Source organism: Mytilus trossulus, chromosome 5 (assembly GCF_036588685.1).
Source record: "Mytilus trossulus isolate FHL-02 chromosome 5, PNRI_Mtr1.1.1.hap1, whole genome shotgun sequence".
In the NCBI taxonomy this organism is placed as follows: Eukaryota; Metazoa; Mollusca; class Bivalvia; order Mytilida; family Mytilidae; genus Mytilus; species Mytilus trossulus.
In genome coordinates, this window is record NC_086377.1 from 19742284 (window position 1) to 19759081 (window position 16798).

Below are 16798 nucleotides of genomic sequence, written 5' to 3' on the forward strand. Positions count from 1 at the left end.
GAATAATGGGGTGCACTGAGTATATTACCAGGACTCTTTGTCAACCAAACATACGAATTAAGATTGGAATTTCCACCAATAACAATCTCTAGAAACTTTGATGATGTCAATGTATATGTTTCTGATAGTAACATAAAAACATTATCACATGCTTTAATAGCAAATACTAAATATCCGTTTGTAATTTCGGGAAAATCGTATGTTGACAATTTTGTATAGTAATTATATATATCGGGTACATTGTATGAGTTTACATTTCCACTATTTAATGTTCTTATCCACAAATTGTCAAGATTTTGTCCTGTGAATCATAAATAAAAAAAATCTTTAACTATGCATTTTCTAATTAAAGTAAAATCAAAATCAAAAGAAATAGGCTTTTACATAAATATTATGCTGTAAACATGCATTTAAAGTAGTGTGGATTCTTTATTATTCGTTGGATACCAATGTTCGTGTGTTTCGGGGTACAGGTGAACCACGATTTCAAATGCTCATCGAATAAAGTATTTTCAATATGCTTTGTATACAGATATTGGCAATACCATGACATCACATATCCACCAATATGCAAACTTTCAGATATCCACGAAAATTGATACCCACAAAAATAAATGAATCCACAGTAACTAGAAGTAAGTTTCTCGCTACATTGAAGACCCATTGGTGGCATTCGTCGTTTGTCTGCTCGATGGTCGGGTTGTTGTCGCTTTGACACATTCCCCATTTCCTTTCTCAATTTTATCATATGTCGAAAAAAAAAAATTGTTACCCCATAGCAAACAAGAATTAATGTAACAGAATGCTTTTACGAAATCTCCCAAACAAAGCTCCCATATCTCGCCATTCCTATGGTCCAATCCATTTACAAGTATTCAATCAGGAGGCGGTGGTTGTGACTACCAGGGACATTGATTTGTTTTATTGTCCCATACAAGAATATATATGGTTTCGGGATGGGGACCTCAACCATTTAAAAGTTTTTCATACATGTGGGGTGGGGTGACACTCATATGGACTCTCCCTATATTTCATTTTATGTGTTTTATTCTTCCATACAAGAATGTATATTGTTTCGTGGTGGGGATCTTGACAGTTAACAAGTTTTAAAACAAGATGGGGTAGGTTGACCCCCTAAGGACTTCCCTTTCATTTTATTTCATTTGCATTATTGTTCCCTACAGGAATATATAGTGTTTTGTGGTGGGGATCTGGTCCGTTTAAAAAAATAACAGCATATTCTCAAAGTGAACAAGGTTGGGATGACCCCAGGGACTTCCCTTTAATTGCATTTGATTTGTTTTATCGTCCCATTCAAGAATATATATGGTTTAGGGGTGGGGATCTGGACCGTTTACAAGATAATAGCATATTTTCAAATTGAAGGTGATGGGGTGCCCCTATTGACTCTCCCTATAATTCATCTGATGTGTTCTCCTAAACAAGAATACATATGGTTTAGGGGTGGGGATCTTGACTGTTAACAAGTTTTCAAATAAGAGGGTGTAGGTTGACCCCCTAGGGACTTCGCTTTTAATTCATGCCATTTGTTGTATTGTCCCCTACAAAAACATATATGGTTTACAAGTGAGGATCTGGACCGTTTACAAGTTAGTAGCAAATTCTCAAATTAAACAGGGTAGGGGTTACCCCATGGGACTTCCCTTTGATTGCATTGTCCCTAACAAGAATATATATGGTTTCGTGGTTGGGATCTAGACCGTTTATACGATAATAGCATATTCTCAAATTGAACATGGTGGGGGTGACCCCGAGGGACTTCCCTTTAATTTTGTTTTTGATTTGTTATATCGTCCCATTCAATAATATATATGTTTAAGGGGTTGGGATCTAGACCGTTTACAAGATAAAAGCATATTCTCAAATTGCAGGGGAGAGGATTACCCCCTAGGGACTCACCCTATATTTCGTGTGATTTGTTTTATTGTCCTAAGATCATTTCTGGAGATTATGTGTGTTTATCATTTTAAAGTTATATTCATTTGAAAATTTTAGAAAATAAAATCCCATAGGGTTCTATAGTTAACCCCTCCCTTCTTTCTGTCCCCTTAAATACTCCTTAATAGATCAAAATGCACAAACGAAAATGTATAGCTCACCTAGACATATTAGTCTAACATTCTATAAAACCCTACGTAAATCTGACAAGCGGTTTTGGAGAAACGCTGCGGACAAGTTCATATTTAAAAGTGGCGGAAGAAAAAGAAGAAAAAGAAGCAATAGAAGAAAAAGAAGAAAAAGAATATATGTCTCCTTATGACCTTCAACCATGAGATAAAAACACAAACATCAAAACGATAAAGGTTCCCGACATCACAATTAATAACATGCAACCGATTGATGTTCAAAGTATGAACATTTGTATATAGCAGCAGAAAGCAACTACTGAACTACATGCTACACTTGCGAAACGTATATCTGATGTACAGTAGTTGTCTTCTTTTTTTATTAGTTCATACGTGTTTCTCGTGTTCGTTTTTATATCTATGGTTTTTCGTTTGTATGTTTTTACACAAGTAATTCTTTGGGACTCTTTATAGCTTGCTGTTCGGTGTGAGCTAAAGTTTTTGAACGCCGTACCTTGACCTATAATGATTTAATGAATTGTTACTTGAATGGTGACGACATGTCTCATTAGCACTCTTACCAAATTTGCGTATATCTATATACATTATATTGAAGTTTGTGAGTGTCGGCGGGTATTTTACACTCGCTATAAACTGCCACAGTTATGAAACATTACACCATAAAAAAATAAACAATAGCAATCCGATAGAAACGTCTTCCTACATAATGTATATCTATTAACTCATCATATTGGTACAGCGTACACAAAAACTTAACATAAACACTGACACGCCATGTTATGAGATATAACCATTAATACTCATTCTATGGATTTAGTGTAAAAGAGAAAAAAAAGGGGATTCGCAGAAAAAAGTATCCATAGTTGGCAGTAGCTGCATATAAATAGTATCAAGTTAAGTGTGAATTAATTTTAAACACAAACAACAGTCATACCAATATACAAATTTACAAAAGTTAATTGGTAAAAAGTTTTCAAAGGTACCAGGACTATAATTTAATACGCTAGACGTGCGTTTCGTTTACATAAGATTCACGAGGAGTGACGCTTAGATCAAAACACTTAAATAGCCAAACACATACAAAGTTGAAGAGCATTGAGGGCCGAAACTTTCCCCAAAAAATGTGCTGAATACGGCTTTGGTAATCTACTCCTGGTAAGTAAAAAATTAGTTTTTCCAAATATTTAAAAGTTTTGTAAAAAGAAAAAAATATAAAAAATGACCATAATAATTGATATTCATGTCAACACCGAATTGCTGACTACAGGTCTGGTGATACCCTTAAGGACAAAATGCCCACAAGCAGTGACATCGACCCAGTGGTGTTAATAGTTATCAAAGGTACCAGGATTATAATTTAATATCATCATGACAGACGCGCGTTTACATAAGACCGTTTGAATCATTTGTCTAAAAAAACGATAAGCTCACACAAATGTACAGCCTCCACAAATAACATCACCGTTAAAAGGGATGTTGTATAATGTTTGTAATATGTTTTCTTCCTCTACATTTAGAATTAAAAGCCAAATCTCTGTATTTATGACCGTTTAAGAAGAGGTTTTGCTTGTTAGCTGAATTTGTCCGTGTCATTACTTTCGATGGTTTTATTATTTCATTTATATGTTTTGTTATCTCTGTATTATCTTTAAGCTCAACATTTTTAGTTCGCCGTAAGTAATGGGTGGTTTCCAAATGATATCATTTCAAAAACTGTGTATACTCTGGACGATATAGAATACGGTACATGTATATTGGTAGACTTTATTCTGTATTTAATTAACGTCTTCCATTTTATATTTCATTGATCAAAAGTATGTACATAACATTTAAAATCATATTCATATATTTAATAAAATACTATTCAAAACATACTATAGTGAACACTTACCAAAAGTATAAGTTATTGCAACAAATACGAAGGAACTAGATAACTTCATATTTATTTATCCTGTCCAAAACATCATAAATCTATGTTTGTACGATTCTTTGCGCTGCTTTATTTTATTCAACAAATGCTAGCCAATCACGCTAAGTATATTAAAGAACGTTTTAATTCCAGTGATGATACTGCTGTTTTGATTACACCAACGTCTTAAATTGAGAAAAATATAAAAACGAACAGTTCTGTATATGATTATATATACGGATTATAAGTCGCTATGTGGTTTTCCTTGTTGTCACATCAAGCGATTAATAAGTTGTCCTAATCATCTTTGAGTAGATGAGTAGTGTATTCCTTATTTTATAAAATCTAATATAAAAATTATGCTTGATGGTATGTCAATTAGTAAATTGTAATAATTATAATTAAAAACACAAGTTTTCACAAACATCATTACATCTTTTCAATTGGACAAATAATATTATATAGCAAAGACTCTATTCAATATTACGGTTTGTATGCTTCAATGAATATAAGAACACCATGTCATTTGCATATAATGTGAAATTCAGAAAATAACAGAAATGAAAATGAAAATGAAAAGTGAGACTTGATTTGTTTTGTTCATTGAATTAAATTTAAAATCAATTTGAAATTGTTTTTTTAAATTTTTAAAATCTTTTAAAAATTATTGTTTTTGTTTACTTTTTGTGTCGTTTGGTTGTAGTTCTGTCTCTCTTGTTATCTTCTGATTTGGTCGTGTTCTTTATTTTGTTTTATTCTTTTGTCAATTGACTGTGTTTTGTTTTCTTGTCTTTCGACAGTGATTTATTCGTTCTCTTTCTCCGTTTGATTTTTTCTTGATTTTTTCTTTATTGCAAATTTCTACATTAAATATTTCAGTCTCAAACTGAACCTACAGATTGGGTACTAATCAAACTCATGTGAACGTCTTTTATTATGATTGAGGCCACCGTAAACTTCAATGAAAACAAATGATGAAGGTGTTTCCACATTATCATTTTTTTTTTAATTTCTAAAAAGCTAGGGTCTGGGAACCGAGATGTAGTTGTTGAAAATGTGAAAACCAGATGAATCATAGCATCACAATCATGACAATATTTAGGAACAAACTCAAATTCAACATCTGGGTAGTATTAACCTGTGCTATATTTTTTGTCGTATCAAACCATGTTTTACGTCATCTTTTTATATAAATTAATATCAGAAATTAACATTTAAGAAAACGAATTCACCATTAAATAGATTACAGAATATAATATCATATACATATAGATGGCTCATTATTACCTCCCTTTGATTGGTACATTATGCAAATATGTTCTGCCTTAGTGAAACATTTATAATTATGGTCAGGTATATATTGAATGCGAGTATAACCTTACAAACAGTGGGACTTTATTTTACAAGGTTCTATGAAATATTGAACGGAAATTTATACTGGTAAATACTATCTGCATAAGACAGATAGAATTTCACTTCTCTGGAAAAAAATCTTCCTGTGAAATACCATGTATGGAAAAAAATTACTGTGACAAAGTATACCCAGGATAAAATATTACAGAGGATGAAATCAACCATTCAGTCATTTACTTACTTTGTGTAATGTCTTTTTATATTAGACAATAACAATCAAAACCAAGGAGTAAACAAAGACTCCAAAATAAAAATTACATCAACAGTTATAAATAATAAATAAGAGAGAACACGAACTCCACTGAAAACCGGGAGTGAAATCAGGTGCTCCGGACGGGTAAGCATTTCTTGCACCGTATACGGCACCCGTAGTGTTGTTTCTTAGTTCAGTTTGGTAATAACGAAAGATTATTATGACTGAGGAAGAATATCATACGATTTCTAACACACTTTTGTCATAATGGCCAATCAGCTAATGGGGGCGACCGTGAGGTTCCTAGAGTGATGACCTTAATTTGATTGATTCATAGCCCGGTACTAGCAAAAACAAAATCAACGTAAAATGGCTGTCCCATTAAAGTACTAGGTAAATACAGCTTGGTCGCATGCCACGGCTCTTTTTGAGAGCTTTGTAATAATCATAGATATTCTGTATGTTTACCTTCTGATTCCCAAATACGATCTCTATTTTTTTTTATCTCTTAGATACACAACTTTGGAATTTCACCCGTATAAATACATGTGAATATATTCTGAAAACGGCCTTACATCAATATGTTGTGATCTTTGTTCGAAATATAATAGTACGTAAATTTTTCATTTTAGGATGTATTGTGGTTTTTTTTTCTTCACAAATCTTTGAAGTTAAAGTGGCACAGTTGATACCATGGAGGTCATATATTGGATAGTAAATAGCCTATATTTACATAAGTGCAATCTTAATGTGTTTATATTTTCATCCATGTTCAATAACGGATATTAATCTTTCATGTCTTTGGACTTTCATCTTATTTAATTACCAAGTCTATGTTTCTCAATTTGGACCAGTGTACTCAATTCTCTTAGTATAAAGTCTGATATGATAATACTTCAAACGATTTCAAAAGGCAATACTATTACATTATTAACTAGTTTGAATATCTTGCTAAGATCGATTAAGAAATTTTTGTTATATCTTGTTTAATTGCAGCTTGTATTTACGGACAGATACATATCACTACAAAAATTATAGGTCAAATAAGTGATTATAAAAGTATATATTTGCGAATGTTGTGTTTGTTTTTTGCAATTATATTATTATGCACTTTAGAAATATATAATAATCGACAGGGGTTTTATAAGCCTTTGTATTTACGAGATACGACAGTATATCTTACTTGAATAAGTTTTGAAAAATGTTGAAAATTTTAACTTTTAATCGATTTGAAGCGGCATTGTGTTTACTTATAAGAGATATGAAGACATGAAAGATTAATTTCCGTTATTGAACATGGATGAAAATATAAATACATTAAGATTGCATTTATGTAAATATAGGCTATGTACTATCTAATATATGACCTCCATGGTATCAACTGTGACAAGTAAACTACAAAAATGTGTGAAGAAAAAAACACAAAACATCCTAAAATGAAAAAAATTATGTAGTATTATATTTCGAACAAGGATAACAACATATTACTGTAAGACATATGTTATACTAACAGAATGTACATCTCGATCCTCTTCTTAAAGCCGTTCTCAGAATATAGTTTTTAGCTATTCACATGTATTTATACTGGTGAAATTTCAAAGTTGTGTATCTAAGAGATACGAAAAAATGGAGATCTAATTTGGTAATCAGTATGTAAACATCGAAATATCTATGATTATTACAAAGCTCTCCAAAAGAGCCGTGGTATGTGACCAATCTGTATTACCAAAGTACAATAGAACAGTCATTTTAAGTACGTTGATTTTGTTGAACGAGGAATATAGATTTCTTAAAAATTCTAGTACAGGGCTATGAATCAATCAAATAAAGGTCATCACTCAAGAAACTTTACGGTCGCCACCATGAGCTGATTGGCCATTATGACAAAAGTGTGTCAGAAATCATACCTGATATTCTTTCTCAGTCATAATAATAATATTTCGTTGTTACCGAACTGAACAAAGAAACAACACGACGGGTGCCGTATACGGTGCAGAAAATGTTTACCCTTCCGGAGCATTTGATTTCACTACCGGTGTTTAGTAGAGTTCTCTCTTATTTATCATTTATAGCTTTTGATGTAAATGTCCTCTGATTTTTTTAGTCTTTGTTTGCTCCTTGGTTTGAATTGTTATTGTCTAAAGTAAAAAGACATGAAACAACCCATTAAACAAAGTAAGTAATGACTGAGTAGAATTTTGTAACGGTTGATTTCATCCTTTGTGATATTTTATCCTGGGTATTCTTTGTCACAGTAAATTTTCTCCATACATGGTATTCAATAGGTAGAATTTTTTCCAGACAAGTGAAATTCTATCTGTCTGATGCAGATAGTATTTACCAGTATAAATTTCCGTTCCATATTTCATAGAACCTTGTAAAATAAAGTCCCACTGACGACTTTGTAGTAAGGTACTCGCAATCAATATATACCTGATCATATTTATAAATGTTTCACTAAGGCAGAACATATTTGCATAATTTATCAATCAAAGGGAGGTAATTATGAGCCATTTATATGGATATGATATTATATTCTGTAATCTATTTCATGGTGATTTTTTTCCTAAAATCTTTATTTTTTATATTAATTAATATAAAAAGGTGACTTAAAACATGATTTGATATGACAAAAAATATAACACAGGATAATACTATCCAGATGTTGAAAATTAAAAAAAAAATGAAACACCTTTTTCTGTATGCAGACTTTTTGCAGATGACACATTGTTCAGCTATGTAGATGCATTTGTGGATCCAGAGAGAGGGTTCCGGGGGGTTTATCCTTTTTTGGGGCAATCAATACTTTGAAAAAGGAAAATTAGTGTTTACTTCAGTAATGCAATCATATTTCTACCTTTAATTTATATTTGTACTGAGATCTGAAGACAACTCCTTTTACCTGTATTTCACTCGACTTATTTTATATATCGAATTGATGATGACAATATTACACAATTAAGATCTGTGAAACTACTTCTGGTTTTGTTCCATTGTCTATTGTGGGACGAAGAAGATGCAATAACATTGTTGTTTCTTTTGATTTTTATGTGTTTTTGGCTTTTTCTGTACAGATGTTGATTCATAGATGGTTATCCCATGATACCCTCATTAGTTCTATTATAAAAGCCCCAAAATGAAAAATTTGGAAAAAAATTCCGAAGGCAATGACGATGGTTTATGCTGCTCGTAATCTGCATAAAATACAGTTGGATTTAGTCGATCGATCCAACTTATCGAGGAAAAAAATAGCAAATTATGAATAAAGATTCTGCATTCCTTGTTTTGTTATATTTTTGAAACCATTTTTTAAATCTGCTTATCCCTCCGGAGCACCTGAGATCACCCCTAGTTTTAGGTGGCGTTTGTGTGGATCAGTCTTTATTTTTCTATGATGTTTCTTGTGAACTAATATTTGTCTGTTTGTCAATGTGTTAGCCATGGCGTTGATCTATGAGTTTGACTGCTCCTCTAGTATTTTTCGCCTCTCTTTTCAATAATTGCACCGCAGTTTTGTTGTATAATATAATAAAGGGGTTTATAAAAGGATACACATTTTATACACAACACAAAACTATTACAGAAACAGTGACAGAACAGAGAGCATAGGGACCGAGCTATTAATGGTGTTTGAATTTTTGTCGAATTTTCGGAATCCTCTGGTTTTATCCATGTATTGACATTAAAAAAATTTCCCACTTACCCCTACTTTTCTTTTCATATTTTTGTTACATATAGCTTAAAAAGCAATATTTCAAAATCTTATATAATCCTTGTTATTTTCACATAGTTTTTTTTGAAACAAAAAAAGTGCCAATGTGAAATATAGAAAAACTCTAGAGAGAATTATTTCCCGCTTAATTTTCAATGACTTGTATCACGAAAACAAGTACACGGACCCTCAACTATTTTCTGCTTTTTTAGTTTCTATATTTATATACTATCAATTTATAAAAGTCTTTTAACAAGCTTGTTATTTTTAAATATAATAGCGAACCTTCTTAAATCTGTTCGTCATCTTAAAGTCACAACGAGGGAGCAAACATGTCTAACCTCGCTACAAGTTTAAGACTTCAGCTAGCGTTGGTCTGCAATGAGTATAGCTTTTTGTAGTAATTGTATATAGATATATAGATAAAAACAAGTATAACTAGTTCTGATACTGATTCTGCAACAGTAAGTTTGATGTTAGGTGCATAAGACACGAGGACAGTTTTGACGGTTTCTACGGGTGGGGTTTAATCATACTATATAATGTTTGGTATTTAAATGTATTGGTTTCGAAGGTGCTTGCAGTTACGTCGAATAGGAGTAAGTCACGTTGGTTTATATACAGTTGCTTCTATGTTCATTACATGTTTGCATTTCAAAGGAAAATGAAAAAAGGTTCAAGGAGATATGGCCTTATTGCTTATGAGACAATTATCCGTTTTAACCATGCAGATTATGTTGTTTTTTCATGCAGTCTTTTATGGTTGAAATTCGTATGGTGTACTGTTATACCCCTGTCCCAGGTTAGGGGGAGGGTTTCGATCCCGCTTATATGTTTAACCCGCCACGTTCTGTATGTACTTGCCTGTCCCAAGTCAGGAGCCTGTAAATCAGTGGTCGTCGTCTGTTTAAATGTTACATATTTTTTTTCGTTCAATTAATGTACATAAATTATGCCGTTACTTTTCTCGTTTGAATTGTTTTACATTGTCATTTCGGGGCGTTTTATAGCTGACTATGCGGTATGGGCTTTGCTAATTATTGAAGGCCGTACGAAGACCTATATTTGTTAATGTCTGTGTTGCGTTGGTCTCTTGTCGAGAGTTGTCTCATTGACAATCATACCACATCTTTTTTTTATATTAATATCAGTTAAGAACTCGTCGAAACGTGTGTTCTTACGAGTATTTGATATCAACATGTAGACAGAGGTGGATATCATATTAAACAGATAAGAGGTTTCACACCAAAAAAATGACAATATAGTACTTCAAACCAAGCACCCACACTAACGTCAACGAAAGTAATGCAAAAAAATACCACATAAGTTGCTCACAGGAGCAAAATGTGGAAGATTAAACCTTTGCGTTTTGATAATCTAAACTATAAGCCGATGAAGTACAATATATTTTATTTCATTTGAAATTGGGTTTTCCCCGTTTTCTATTTGAAGTCATTATGTATAGCTATATAGATGGAAACTAGTATAACTACTTCTGATACTGATTCAACATATACCAATATTGATTGTAAGCGGATTTAGTAAAGTTAAATGTGAATGCGTTCTTGAGTAAATGAATTGAAACTATTAACATGGAGGCCAAAACAGCAAAAGCAAAGAACATAATGAAACTTCTGAAGTTTAACATATGGCTTGCAATTCCCAGTATCTTCTCTGATGTTGTATTAATTGTTGAAATCAAAACGATTATATATTATCTTAGTGTTATAATGGCTTATGCATATGGCACTATTTTGTTTGAAATTAAATACAGCAGTTTTTTCGATGTTTTATTTAAAATACCTCCTCGTCATTCCTTTGGCGTGGAACGATAAAAAGGAAACAGAAACGCGTATAATACCGATCTTAATCTACCTTATTTCTACTTAATTTGTATTTAAGGGCAACGATTGCCTACGTGTGCATTCATTGTTTTATAGTGATTAAGATGATAACACAATGTTGACTGCTGTAACCCTATTTGTGACATTTCTATTCTTTGAGTATGTTTGTTTTGTTCACGCATCGTTGACAATGTAATGGAATTTGATGCGACTGTCATATAAGTGAGAGGTTTAGCTAGCTATAAAACCAGGTTCAAGCCATCATTTTCTGATTAGAAAATGCCTGTACCAAGTCAGGAATATGACAGTTGTTATCCATTCCTTTCATGTGTTCCGACTTTTGATTTTGCCTTTTGATTTCGGACTTTCCTTTTTGAATTTTCCTCGGAGTTCAGTATTTTTGTGTTTTTAATTTTTACGTATGCATTCGTAATTAGGTAGTCCTAACATTCAAATTTTCACGATTATTATTCAGTTTACAGAGACTAAATGCTTCGACCCTGAAATATATCGAAAGAGAATCTACTGAATAATTTAAACAAATTATGAGACCGGAGCATATACATCTATAGCAACAAATCCTATATAGTGTATAATGAAATAATACTAGAGGCCCCAAGGAGCATGTGTCGCTCAACTGCATTTTTATTCACAATTAACAAATGAGAAAATGCAACCGTTATACTTTTGTTTTCGTTACAAGAACATTTTTGTAAAAAGATTACAAAAATCAATAAAAAATTATTAAAAATTTACTTTTAAAGGCAATATCTCCTTATTGCGTCAATTGACCACTTTGGTCATGTTGAGCTATTTTAGATCTTACTTTCTTGAACTTTATTGCTGTCTACAGTTTTTTGCTATCTATAATTACATTTAAGATAATACCAGGATAAATTTAAGATTACGTTTTGTGTCCGCTTTAGTTGACCGTTGTTTAGGCCCTTGTACATACAAATTTACATAGAAACTGTACCATTAAACATGTTGATGTAATGCCGACAGATTTAAAGCTAATAATGTGTATACCAGTCTATAGTGATGCCAAGTTGAGTTGACATTACGTTCTTGTTGACCTGTTTTGTTTTGTGACTTCAGTCTGAGACTAATCTTCTTGTACCGATACATCAATCGACCAACCGCATAATCTAATGAGTTTAATTATATATAGCTTCGTATGAGGAAACTTCAGAAAAGTTTATATAATCTCTAATTAGTTTATTTGTTATTCGTCAAACGTATGCAAAAGAGAATCAAATCTGTTTGAAACATCCTTTCATATTTATTTATACTTTGACGCTAATATAATGGGATCGTAGTTGCATTTTTATTTCAATTTTTAAAGTGTTTAATATTCCGTTACCTGATAATAAAGTGCATTGTAATATAAACAAACGAGATTATAAATTAGTTAGTGTGAGCCTCACGTCGTTTTGATCTTTATCTAGATTTGCTGGAAATATCGTTTTAATTTCCGACATCTTAAGTTTGACATTATTTTACCGCATATTTCACATTACTCATTGTTATTGTGTCAATTATAAAAAATCATTGTAATAAATTACTTTGCTCCTCAAGGGCCCTTTAATTGGAATAAAAATATCTTATCTTATTTAAAGACAGTTAAACCTTCCAGGTATACTTTTATTTCATGTTTAGCTGTTATTTTATGGTGTTTTTTTTAAACTCTGACTTGAAATATTTCGTCATCACTTTTGATGAATAAATCTTTTAATTTGTTGATACGTTCTGCGATTATCTACAGATAATGTGTCCAGACAATGTGCATCACGAATTTCATTGTTTGTTTTGCTGTCTATTTATATCATCTCTCTCTCTCTCTCTCTCTCTCTCTCTCTCTCTCTCTCTCTCTCTCTCTCTCTCTCTCTCTCTCTCTCTCTCTGAAACGTGTTTGTTAATACGTAAAGTGTTTCCATATATTCCTGCATTATAAGCAATGAGAATTCATACTCAACCAAACATTTCACGATCAGGGAGTATAACACCCCGTAGGATCGTGGTTTAGATGACCATACTTGCATTTAAGTATCAGACTGCAAAAAAAAATGTCATTAGTTAGTTAAGACATCAACGAAAGCCATGTAAAATACCTTTTCTACAATATTCACAGATATACTCTAAAACCAAAAAAAATATACACAAAGACGGTGAAAGTTCAAGCTTAATGAATCCACGAGTAACACCAACACATAGAGATGGAATGTAGAATCCGCTTACTCAGAGATGCAATACCCGTCAACCGTATTAAAATTTGCGAAATGCATCAAATACGCAAAACAAATGTCAACATCATATACTTTGATCTAGAAATGCAATTCAGAAGAATGATTTAAAGTGTTGTTTATAGTTTGAAGACGCTTTTAGTTATATTTTAATTAATTTGTATACAGAATGTGTAATGTTCATAACCAATTGAAAAACATAATCGTACGTATTTGTCAGATTTATTTTCACATGTATTTGATGTATTTAGTCAGTTGCTATTTATGTATATGATCTGTGTGTACACAGTGTTGGCTTCTGGGTCTCAACATTGGTCATGATTTCTAATAATTGTTGGTTATTCACCATATTTTTTTTCATTCTTTCCGCTCTGTTAGAAGGGATAGTTGAGCGGTTGCTTTCGTAAGTTTGACAGACTTCCTCGTTTTCTCCATTTACCTTAGCGTTAGGTTAATTAGTTAATATCTGTAGTGTTGGGTAAATCATAACACATTTTTGTATATTTACTGTCAAAGCCATATATGCTTCCCCTTCCGGAGCACATGTAATCATCCCAGATTTTTGTGGCGTTCATGTTGCTTAATTTTTTTTTCAATATTCTGTCTTGTGTACTTTTATTTGTCTGTTTGTTTTTTTTTTCTTTTTAAGCCATCGCGTTATCAGTTTATCTCCAATCTATGAGTTTGACTGTACCTCTGGTATCTTTCGCCCCACTTTTCTCCCTTTTTGGGTCATTTCCAATTTTATTTAGATTCCAGGTTCATTTAAAACATTCTTTCCAAAGTTGACCAGAAGTCTTTAGTGAAGTAGAACAATTAGTAACTGTCTAACACGATTGTTTTTTGTTATATAATGTTGGCTAAAAACATTTCATTAGTGTACAAAAATATTTATTTTACCTTCTTATTTTCCATACTATAAAATTGAGATTGGAAATTTGGAAAGTGTCCAAGTGACGCCTAAAGAGCAGACAACTTCAGGAAGTAACCAATGAGTTTTTCCATGCAGCGAGAAACTACCGCAACCGGAAGCGTTCTTACGTTGACCCCTAAACAAAACTAGTTCAGTGATAATGTACGACATACTAAACTCCAAAATATACACAAGAAACTAAAATTAAAATATACAAAACTAACAAATGCCCGAAGCTCCTGCCTTTGCATTCTGGGTAATATTTTCAACAGCGTACACCAAAGCGTTGTGATTGGTTTAAAATGTTCTAAACAATGAAAATTCAACCAATGACGTAACGTTATTTTCATTTTGGGGTACGAACAATGAAATTACCCATGGTCCTTTAGATTCTGAAACGGCGAATTGACAAGCCTCTAGATTGTTGTGATTGCAAATCGAGCATGAGGGATGGCATTTCTAAAAAATAGATATTTCAACATATTAAAGATGTAACAGATTACCAATTTTAGGACACAGGAGTAAAATTAACAAAAGTATTCAGACTATATTTAACCTTAAATTGGAAAATTTATTTGGCAAGTCCTCTGTTTTTTACGTTGTCTCAAATAGATAACTAGTGATATCATTAAAGGGAGTTATGAATCGTTTAAAAATACTAAAAACTAGTGGATTATTTTGGCACAGTTTGAAAAATTGCGATCATGAACAGTTAGCAAGCTGCATTAATTTAGTTTTGAACAGACACTCCTTTAATATCTAGATGTAGGTTAGAATATAACGAAAAGTTAATTTTGTTCTACCGTAGGTGGCCTGTTACTAGGCAACATTTCTGTCACTATCCAATATACCCTCATTTTCCAGTTGCAGTCCAAATTTCCCCGACCATCATCCTAGATGGCCGCTATTACAACAACCTATCTATTGTATTTATTGTTAACTTGTTCTCGTCCTGAATATGCCTGAAATAGTTACCACTGGACGTTAACCAACTAACAATCAATCAATCAATAATTGTATCTTTTGTGATCATTATTTCAGGTGTGATGTTAGATCGTCAGTTGCAGTCATTAAAATTTCAATTATTTAGGGTAAAGATATAAAATGAATAGCGGAAAATGAAGTTAAGAGATATTGCTAGATTGATTCAATTCTGCCTGAAAATACCTCGAGGAAAGTTTGACTTTTATGAATATTGAAACAAGCTGGATAGCACAAGTACACTAAACTGACACTTATTTTAAACTGAGTTTGATTGTGCGTATTGCTGTGTGTTTCTTGTTTTCAACTTTAGCAAGAGGTTATAGGGAAGGATTGATATCTACTAAATATATTTTACACTGCTGCATTTTTGCTCCTGTCCCGAGTCAAGATCCTTTCACCTCTAGTCTTGTATGCATTTAGTTCATTGATATGTTTTGTATGACGTCCATGTTCGCTGAACTAGTACATATTTTTGTTAAGGGCCCACTGAAGCCCGCTTCTAGGTGCGCGATTTTCATGTCGTGTTGAAGACCAATCGGTGAACTTCGTCTGATGTCTTCTAGTTGATCGGGCTGTTTTCTTTTTTGTTCATTTCCCATTGCCATTATAAACTTTATTATTATCAAGCACCATCACACCTAAAAGGAGTGATCTTTTAAATGATATCACAATAATCAACTTATATCTGATAACATTGCGTACATACAAAATTTCAATCCTTGCATATATGATAGGTTTATTTACAACCTCTTGGTCAATACCACTGCTAGTGGAGTTTTTATTTCCCGTTGTCTCACAAGCCCAGTAGTCAGCATTGCTGTGTTGACGGAATAATCATTGATTTGGCCATACTTATTATATAACTGTTTATAAAACTGTTTTTCATTTTTGTAATACTTAGGCTGATCAACCTCTGTACCTAGTTGTATTTGGCAAAACTTTTGGGAGTAGTTTGTCCTCACTACTCTTCAATTTTGTAGTTTACCTGTCTGTTTAACTGTTTGTCATTAGAACGTCACTGATGAACCTTTTGTAGACGAAACGGGAGTTAGGCATACATACTTAATTTCGATTGTGGTCACTATGATAATTTGGTTTAGAGTGGCAAATTTTTATTCTACATTAAACATCTGGTGATTTTTTTTTATTTTCTTATTTATATATTATGCTGGTCGCTAGACACGCAATTGATATTGTAAGTTGTACTTCTTCGGCTGATATATAAAACAGAAGATTTAATATGATTGCAATGAGACAACTTTACACAAGAACCCAAAAATGACACAGAAATTAACAACTATACGTCTCTGTACGGACTTCAACAATGTGCAAAACCCATACCGCATGTTCATTTAAAAAAGGCATATCAATGACAATGTTAATCAATTGAAACGAGAAAATGAACGGCCTTATTTATGTACAAAAAATGAACGAAAACCAAATATGTAACACATTAAACAGACTTGGAATTATCTGTTT